Source organism: Phasianus colchicus, chromosome 7 (genome assembly GCF_987193195.1).
Source record: "Phasianus colchicus chromosome 7, bPhaCol1.hap1.1, whole genome shotgun sequence".
Classification (NCBI taxonomy): domain Eukaryota; kingdom Metazoa; phylum Chordata; class Aves; order Galliformes; family Phasianidae; genus Phasianus; species Phasianus colchicus.
The window spans coordinates 21,535,581-21,545,899 of record NC_143442.1 but is presented as its reverse complement, the minus strand read 5'-3'; the positions used below and the strand labels follow the sequence as shown (position 1 = coordinate 21,545,899).

The window sequence follows — 10,319 nt, the reverse complement described above, 5'->3', positions numbered from 1 at the left end:
GAGCGGGAGGGGCCGTGCTGGTTCCGCGCTCTCCCTCAGCGCGTGCGCGAGGGCGCACGGAGGGGTGCGGGCGTTCCGAGCGAGGCGGCGCGTTCCGTGCGTCGTTCTTGTCGCAGAGGTGATGCCTGAGGGCTGTGAAAATGTCGGGGGCCGTTTAGCCCTCGCCCGTGGCAAATGGGAGTGGGTTCAGGTTGAATGCCAAAGCACGTGCCGGCGGCGGCGAGCCGCTCCGCGTTTTTTTCTCGTGTTGAAGGTGATGCAGAGGAGGGGAAAAAAAAGCACAAACATGTCCCCTGTTGAGCCGTGCTCACACGTGCGCTGCCGCAGTACCGGGCTCTGATCTGGGGCACTCATCCAACCCGGGCGGTTTTACCTTTAGCCTGTATTTCCTCGAGGGGAAAAAAATAAAAAAGGGAAAAAAGTAAGGTGTCACAGCCTGTCATAATGCCACTAAAACGAATTTCCTTAACGTGTGGAGACACGTGCAATAGGTTTGGAAATGTTCGCACCACTGCTGCGTATCAAAGTTGAAGGAAGCTTTCGGAGCACGGCTGTATTTTAATCTGTGAGCGGAGGTGACTTCCTGCAAAGTAACCCTCCTGGGTGTCTCAGCAGCCTCTCCTCATCTTTGTGCTACGGCTGAACCCATCTGTTTCTTATCTTCCTTTCTTCTCCCCAGACATATTGCACAGTCGAACTATTTTTTTTTCCCAAATAAAAATCTTAATATAGGTATCATTTACTTTGCTTGTTGTCTTGCCCTTGAATACCATGAAACAAACAACAGCACTGGCTGAATACGTGGCATAAAATACTTGTTAATTATGGAGATTTTTGTTCCGTTATTCTGGATCTGCCTCAATTTGAGGCATACCTGCATTAGTCTGATTGCTGTTCATTTTGCACTTTGTGTCAGACAGGGAGCTGTTTGTTATGCAGCCTGATCTGGTTGTATAGCCACAGGTAGATCACATCTGAATTCTACATTCATGATTGTCCTCCCCTACATATAATCCATTAGTATGCAATGTAGTCGCTTTATTTATTGTGCTCGCTATGCTGGCGTAAAGGACAAACTAAGAGATGCTTAGGGATGGAATACCACACCTATGAGGGCAGCCTGAGAGAGCTGGGGCTGCTCAGGCTTGAGAAGAGAAGGCTGTGAGGTGACCTGATAGCACCCTTTCAGTATCTAAAGGGGAGCTACAGGACAGAAGGGGACAGACTCTTTAGCAGGGTCTCTGGCAATAGAACAAGGGGAAATGGCTTCAAGCTCAGGGAGGCTGGATTTAAGTTAGATATAAGGAAAAAATCTTTTACAGAAAGGGTGCTGAGGCACTGGCACAGGTTGCCCAGTGATGTGGGGGATGCCCCATCCCTGAAGACTTTCAAGGTGAGGTTGGATCAGGGCCTGGGCAACCTGATGTAGCTGTGGTGTCCCTGTTCATGCAGGGGAGCTGCGCTAGATGGCCCTTAAAGGTCATTTCCAACTCTAAGGATTCTATGATTCTGTGATTCTATGAGGGGGGTTGCACATTTTAAAAAGATTCACAGTTCCTTATGAAAATTATCCACAAGTATGTGGTCTTAGATGAAAAACTGTACTTTTGATTTCAGTCAGTCTTATGCTGGCAAAGCATTTTGAGATTGGTTGTTACCCAGAAGAATATTGCTTCACGTTTCAGATTGCACATTAATTCCTTAAGAGAAAATGTTCCATTTAATACACTTGTAACTATTCTGATTGATGTGGTGGCATCATTATAAGTAATTTCATATTATGTAGCAGATGCAGCACTGGTTATCCATGCAGATGATTAACATGCTTTTTTTTTTTTTTTCCTACCAGTTTTTGCAGACATGTACTTTCTTTATAAGCCTAAGGAACAGTAGTTTGCACCTGCTTCAATATATGTGGGAAAGATTTTTGAATGTTATCTTTCTGTGACTGAAATTCTGGTTTCTCTTGTCATTTTCATTTCTTTGTTTATTTATTTTTGGCTTTTATGTGGTTTTAGATTGTGGAGTGGATCTTTGAGTAGAGAAATCTTATCCCCAAATTTGTCCAATGTTTCTTGTTTGTTTGTTTGTTTAATATTGTTACACAGAGATTTGAAAATGGCTGTGCATTCTAATCTCCTGGATACTGATGTTAATGGAATTCATTCACCGAACCAATGATGTTTTTCATACGCCTCTTAAATAGCAGAAATAAATGGGGTTGTTATAAATTAAATGATAATATTGTGGTGGTAGTTTTGCAAATGTAGTCTGTCTAAATATATTTAAATTTCGTACATTGAAAAGAGACAACTGCTATTTTGATAAGAAGGCCTGAGTGCTGCATAGTAAAATAGTCGTGTGAGTTTTGGAACAAAATTTTAACATTCAGTTCTTTTTTTCTGGGTTGGAGAACGATGGGGGTATTTAAACATGGATAGGTGTGACATCATCACTTGGCTATTCTGCAAGCAGGGCAGCTCCTCCTATCTCCTTCAACTAAAAACAGTTGTTCTCATCTCTGCACTGGGTTTAAATTGCTGCACTAAGAAAGACAAGATGATGTATTAATGTAAATTCTGATAATATTTTGGCAGTTCTTGTCATTGTAGGTAGCACGGGCTACATGAATACTCTTTACTTAATTAATAAAAAAACACATAGAACAAATAAGCTGATTATTGACATCAGAATTGGTAGTCTGATTGTGCTATGGTATTTGCTTTATCTCAAAAATTGTTAATAATTCTCTAAATACATATAAAAGTAGTCTATTTACATACATTAATAATACTCCATATACACTCCAGAAACAGCAATTCTATAAAGCTTTTTCCACTCCAGGCTGTGCCAGCTCACTTGTCCAATACCCCAAAACTCTGGCAGTCCCTGGAGGACTTAGTAGCAGTGGTTAGAGATAGTGTTTCACCTTTCTCTTTACATTTTTTCCCATGGAAGTCACAGAATGCATGTAGGTATGTGAGTTGCTTCAGTTTAGTTTCCTATAGTTAATAAATGACAAAAGTGAGTTTAAAGTAATGTGTGGCTCTGTGACTTAGTTTGCCTGGAGCTAAAGCACACATGCATGTCTGCTATTCTGACAGAGCCTTTGTAATCTCCAGCAAACTATTGGGCAAATAACACTAAACTCTTGCAACCAAGCCCGTTAGACACCATCTGTCAGAGACCTTTGAACAATTTCACATGACTTGTATTCCTCAAGAGCTGCATCTCAGGGCTGTGATCCAGGCAATGAGAGAGATCAAAACAATTAGCAACTAGCTTGATTAAAAATACTTTTAAACTACTTTCTCGTTGTATATTTTCACTCGGGACCATGAGATTAATGCTTTCTGCAATAAAATATTTATTCCTATGAATATTTCATATATGAGTCAAATATGTAATATGGAAGATAATCCTGCATTTTGGATTGATGTAGAAATTAATACAGTTTCTTAAACATTTTTTTTCCCAGTTGTTTTGCCCTTCTTTGGGTCCTAAATAAATCTGAATGTATTTAGACTCTCTGTTATTCCATAAACTGCTTTCTCTATTTGGTTTTGTCTCTATGTTTCTTAAAATTTTATTTGTTTTACTTCTTCTGTCAAAAATTAAACAAGATGTGCACCTTTGGAATGATTACAAGGACCAACCAAACAATAAAACCTCTACAAGTGAAGGAAAGATGCCTTGTTTAGGTGCCATTTTAACATGATTGGCTTTGTAATTTTGTACACATTTCTTTTGTATTTATTGTCTGAACCTTTGTAATTCTATTCCTAGCACAGTTATGCCCAAGGCACAGTGCAAGGGTGTCACGCTAAAGTGTCAACAATCACATTTAAGAAGCTTACTTGTAGTAAAGCACGCCTAACATAGTCTATGCTGCTTGATTTATATTAGGCTCTAGGGTAAATTTAGGGTTCTCTTAAAAGCAACATACTTTGTTTCTGCTAGATTTTTATTTATTTATTTATTTATTTTGTGAGCAAACATATTTTCTTTAGATCAAACAGAAAGGTGCATTTGTACTGCTAGGGGGAAAATGCCATTTCTCAACAGTTTTAAGCCTATTGTAATAATCACAGCTGAAAACTTGAGGTAAAATGAAAATTAATATGCCGTGTTTGAGATGCTGGTGTATCCTCACGCTGTGCTAAGATATATGTGAAAAATCATCATCGCATGCAAAAATGTAAGAAATACAAGCTTTCTAGAATGAATTTTAATGGGTTCATATTGTCTTTACAGGAAGAAAAAAGCTGAAGATAAAGAGAGAATGAAAAATGGAGGACACAGCAGGTAATATCTGCTGTTCTTGAGATCCAAATTCTTAAGAATAGCATGTAATTATTCTTGACCTTTGTGTTCATTCTTTGTTACCAACATTTGAAAAACACTTGTTATCAATAACTGTACTACTAGCTAAATGATTTTATTGGCTATGTTTTATTAAGGGGAGGAGCTGCGGGTGAATTTCCTGCTTGCCTATGTAGCTGTGCAAGAGAATAAGGCAGGGAAAATAAATCTTGTTCTTTCCTTGACTGCAATGCAGATCTGGCTCTGGGAGGGGTTTTCAGATCTGCATGGCTCAAGCACATGGTCAGCGTTCAGCCAATAGTTAGCCTCACATCTGGCACTGGGTCTGCGTGGCTCAAAATGGCTTACTGTGCCTGCTGAACGTTAGAACGTCTAACTTCTTTTTCTAAATTGAATTTGCACACATTATTCGGACTGTGATTTGTATATCAAATGTAGTGTTAACTGTTTATTTGGTATACACAGTAGCTACCCTTACTAATGTTTTGCCAAGGACTGTCATTGACAGGGTTTTTTTTGTTCATTTGTATGTTTGTTTTAATAACAGCTACATAAAGGATTCCTTTCCTGCACTAATTCTCTCAGCTGTGCTTAAGCTGCTAGGATTGTGCTTGCTCATGGCATACAATATTTCAACCTGGTTACATGTTGTACTGCATTTTGAATTATTATGTTCTCCAGGAATTCAGATGTTTGAAAAGACATTGAATTGGTTGTTTTTGGTTGGTTTTTTTTTTTTTTTTTTTTTTTTTTTTAACAGTTATTTTCTGTTCCTGCAGAGAAACCTTTATTTTAATTTGAAATTTTTAGATTACTGTAATGAAAGAGTGTGTACAGTTCTCTGTATATAGACGGCATGAAACACGTGAATAATGTTAGGTCTTCCAAAAGCTGACCAAATAAATTTAAATTCCAAGGGGTAATAGCACATGTGCAAAGGTTTGCATTTGGAATTCCAAGTCTTATCTGTTTTTAAAAAAATTTCTAAAGTCTACGTACTTATTTAAACGTGTTAATGAGAGGATGATAATTTAAGAAGGTTATGCAAGAGAATTTAATGTAAGGTTAACTAGCTAATACATTAAAAAAAATATTCATTTTTAAAGCTGTAGCTTTAAGTGATGTTGTGTGAGCAAAAGCAATTCATTTCCGTTTTCAATGGAACTGGAATTAATTTTAATTGCTGACATTTTGCTTCTGGAAGAATGACAGACACCTGTTATTTGTGGAGTGTCATTTGACTTCCTCTGAAACCTGTCACTCCTCTGGAAAGGTACTATAAACACTAGCATCTTTCTAACATCAGCAACCACGATGCTGTTGTAGTTGTTAGCAGGTAACAGTCTATATTACCCAGATGTCAGGGGACTTGGTTACAATATCTTGTACCAGATACAGTTAAATTGTAGTTTAATTTTGTGGTGTTTAAGAGATTTAAAGAAACCATCTAACAATGTCTCCAAAGTGTACAAAAATTCGGGGCGAAGGATTTAGAGTTATGAAATCAGATTCTTATCTGATGCACGTTCCTTGGACTTTATATTGACTGAGGCTGAGGCCTACAACCTAAGCAGTCCTAAGTCGCTTGTGGATATTATCCATTTTCATATGTGAGTGCCATTTCAGAGGTGGTGCTCAAAACCTGTAGATACATAGATCTATTTATTTCCCTTCTGGAATGAAGCTGAAGAAGTACTACGTTGGACTCTGTGATTTAGGAGTTAGTAGGTTTATTCAGCAAAGAGAGCTGTACCATTTCAGACACTAGCTGTGGTTGTACCATGACATTTCCAATGGTGAAAGTTTGTTATTGTAAATTTCGGCGTCTCTCAGTATACAATATTTTATTTAAAACTCAAGAAATGTGCTTGTAGTACAATTATGAATAACATGCAGCTGGCTCTCTCTGAACAACTCTGGTGCTGCCATTTTATCTAAGAATTGAGTACTCGTTGACCTTCCTGTGCAGTCATGTGCTAACCCTCCAGTACACCCGTTGCTTTTATTCTCTCACTGTTTGGAAGTTGACCATAGGAATAATTGAAGTTGCTTCTGTTCTGTAGTCCTCTGCCCAAACAGAGGGCTTTTCTGATTGTTTTTTTTTTTAAGCTAATCACCCTTCCAAGAGTTTAAGCAGACATGCAATTATACACTACATCCCAAGTGGACTTCTTTGTCAGGCCTGGAGCAGAATTGAGCTGAATTACTTATTTGTGAAGGGTAAATAGGAAAAGGACTATTAAGTCCTTATTAAGTATTAATAAGTTCAGTTAAGTATTAAGTTCAGTTTCACTTGGAATGAGTATATCCCTACCAGCTGCTGCCAGGTGCTACTTTCTGTTTGATAACTGTCTCATAAACTCAGTTTGTAACATCAGGAATTATGTTTCATTTTTGTCTACCTTACCTATATTATATTAGTATGGCAGAACAGCATACATTATTAACATTATGTGTACACCACCAGTGCAGATGTCTCCTCAGACCTTGTTCATGCCTTCCTGAGACTCTACTGTTCTTCCAAGAGCTCTGTGAATATTGCTGCTTCTGCTGAGGTTCTGCATAGGTCATAATTTAGATAGGATGGTGAGGAAAGAGGAAGGCATCCAGGCGAGTTTTGGATATCTCCAGAGGAGATCCACTGCCTCTCTGGGCAGCCTGTTCCAGTGCTCTGTAACTCACAAAGTCAAGAAGTTTTTTCTTATGTTCGTATGGAACTTTGTATGTTCCAGTTTGTGTCCATTGCCCCTTGTTCTGTCACTGGCTGCTGCTGAGAAGAGCCTGGTCCCATCCACATGGCTCCTGTAGTTTTGATATTTATAAGCACTGATGATCCCCTCTCAGTTTTCTCTTCTCCAGGTTGAATAGTCCCTGAATACCTTACCTTTCTTTTTAATTTATTTTTTTGATTTGCTGTTCTTCTTAATAATTATGTATAGCAGAGAAAAATCTGTTAACAAAAATATATATGTATATAAAAAGAATGGGCTTGATGAATTTAATAGGGGGATATCACAGAAAACAGTGAAACAAACCTCTCTGTTTTCTTTCCTTATGAGTACTTGATGAATTTCAGACTCCAAACTTTATTACAATTGTATTTACAACTGATAATAATTCAAGTGAAATTAGTCAATTAAGAGCACGTGACATCAGAATAACATCAGAATAAACTCTCTGAGTCCGTATACACTATATCAACTATATTTAAATACTCAACAACTTTTCCACAAAAGCTTACATCTGATACATCAGTTTCAGAGCAACATTTTTCCACTATCTGAGGGTGTTTTATTTCCAAGTTTTCTTTTGGAGCTCTCAATAGAAGTTTTCTATTATTATTATTATTATTATTATTATTATTAACTCACAGATGAGCTGCAACCCAGTTCTTTTTGTAGCTTCCCTTTATTTCTGATTTTCGATTGTATCTTCAATTTTTATTACTATGCTCTTTGCCTTGGCTTTTTTTTTTGTTTGTTTTCAAAAATTGTATTAAGTTGATGATAGTTTTATTTTTGTACTTACTACGTGTATTTTTCTTCATTTTCTACTTTTGATTTTAAAATCAGATTGTCAACATAGCTCTGAGTAAGTTTAATTAGATATTGAAGACTAGTAAATATAACAAATACGTTTTACTTGCAATACCACATCAGTATTTTGCTCTGCAGTCTGAATCTGGAACTTTAATAATTGCATGCAGATTTATGATCTTTGCATAGCATTCTGTTCCCATTAGTTCTTGGTAAAGGAGAAGTCCTTTCCAAAGCTGGCTGGATGACTAAGATCCACATTCCCACTGACTGGTTGATCTAAACTAAAATTTCAGATTCCATAATCTTCATGATAGTATTTTAATGTATCAATTCAATTGCAAAATTAAATATTCTTAGCCATAAATTCGGACCTATTTGTTGAGATTGTCTATTCATTCAAAAAGTGACAAAAATTAGTTGATGTCATGTCTTTTTTTTTTACATTACATTCTTAAATCCTATAATGTTTCTCTTCATTTTAACAGTGACTTAATGGACTTGCAAGTTGTTAAGAGCACCATTTGTCTTTTACTAATAAGGGTGATGGTAAATGCTAGTCTGTCAATTTCTGTATAGTGTATAATATTTAAAGCCATTTCCTCATACCTAGATTAAATAATTAAATAGATTGATCTTATTTGTTTTGGCAAACATCACAGGTATGCTAGATCTATATTATGCTACACCTTTTCTCTATTTCTTTGGGAAGAGTCAGGTTTGTGAATATTAAGCCCCAAACCCTCCTGCAAAGTAAAGGGAAGAATTAAGTACTTTTGACTCCATGACAGGTATTTGAAAGAATGTTAGTATTTTGAGTATAAACTTTTGCATTTGTAGTACTAAAGCTCTTATCTAACTTAGAAACTGGTTAGAAGTGAAGTTGTGAGTTGGTCAATTACTAGACTTCATGTATATACTGGCACTGAAGAAAGGGTTTCTAAATTCCTGAAAGGGGGACAAACCTGGCTTAAGTTAAATGCAACACATTTGTCAAATGAACTTTGGATGGTGACATATATGTTAGTTTTATTCCCAGACAGCTTTGTATACAATTTAAAGCAGTGAGAATCACCGGTATTACGAAGCTTGGTCTAGCGCTGTGAATTACTTTTTTTTTTTTGTCTTCTTCACCATTCCACATATAAATACTGAGAAGCTTGGCATAAAGAACGCAGCCTGAGGCATACCCCATAAAACATACAATGCAATTAAATGAGCAATTTCTACTGGAAATAAAATGGGTATGTTGAGTGGAATATGAATTAAGCCAAGCAGGAACAGAGTCAGACAACCTTTGATAGTACTCCAGGCTCTTCAAAAGAACCCCCAGGGTCAGCAGTGCCAAATGCAGCTGACAGGTCAAGGCCAATCAGTAAAGAAAGATAACTGCAGTTTGCAATGAAAAGCAGGTCATTCCAAATTTTGATTAATGCAGTCTCGGTGCTGTGGTGTCCACTTGAGTGGGTTAGCAAAATAAAGACAGATAGCAGTGGATTAACTCTAACAGTTTATTATTCTGCAGCCATTACAAGCTTCTTTGCTGCATTCACTAAGACTAGTTTTTCTCCAATTTATGATCCTCCATCTCACATTGCCATCTGTCCTGAATTTTGCAGAATTGACTCAGTTCGAGGGGCTGCCTTGTTGACCATGTGCAGGACTACCAAACTGACCTCAAAATAACTTTGGAACAGGCAAATCAGAACCATGTTCTTATCGTTATGATTAGTTGATGTTGTTGATGTGTTTATTCTGTGGAGCATGCAGCAAAAAGGTGTCCTCTCCCATGGCTTTGTGAAAACAGAAGAGGAAACTAATGAGATGTTTATTGATAGTCTTTGTCACACCAAGCAAAGACTCAAAGCCTTTTGTTGCAAAGAGAACTTTGCAAATGTCACTTGCCAGCAGCAGGGATCTGATAGATCTAGATACAGCAAAGAGGCCTATTGTCACCTAAACTTTGCTCTTACAAAAGAACCTCGTGGTCCCAATCTGTGTTCCTTAGATGGCATTTTCTGAAGTAGAAGAGAGATGAGTCTGGTGTCAGTTATTCCATTCTGTCCTAAAGTAAGATTAGCCAAGAAGTCTTCATATGCACACTGGCCAGTGTGGGATTGAAGTAATGATTTACAAAACAAAAAATGCTGATATCAGCAAAGGATAAAATTCACTAACAAATATGAAGCTGCTCCAAGAGATTTAAAATACAAATCAGTTTTTTTTTTTTTTTTTCCTATCTACATAACTGTGAGTAGCTTTTATTCTGTGGATTTTCTGTTGTTTGTTTTGTCGGTAAAGAAGAAAACTATCTTACAGGAATGGGTAGAGAGCTATCAGTTAGATATTTAGAGAATCAACTGCAGCAGTATTTGTGTTGCCACTGTTCAGAATGTGCCTCATAATCTCTCTGGTTGTATGGAAGATCACAAAAAAAAAAGGTCTAACTTTATGAGCAAT

General features: G+C 37.3%; 1 long non-coding RNA gene across 2 annotated transcripts in view; it reads left to right on the top strand.

The window, feature by feature from the left end:
- Positions 1-33: 33 nt before the first annotated feature.
- The window catches only part of LOC116232825 (uncharacterized), a 405,094-nt gene continuing 394,808 nt past the window's right edge, over positions 34-10,319 (top strand). Inside the window, exons 1-2 of one of the 2 annotated variants that reach the window (XR_016468302.1) lie at positions 34-118; positions 4,255-4,305. This is a non-coding gene — a long non-coding RNA (uncharacterized LOC116232825). Of the gene's footprint in view, positions 119-4,254; positions 4,306-5,116; positions 5,597-10,319 lie in introns of those variants that run through there. The other variant, XR_016468304.1, reaches the window with a different exon arrangement.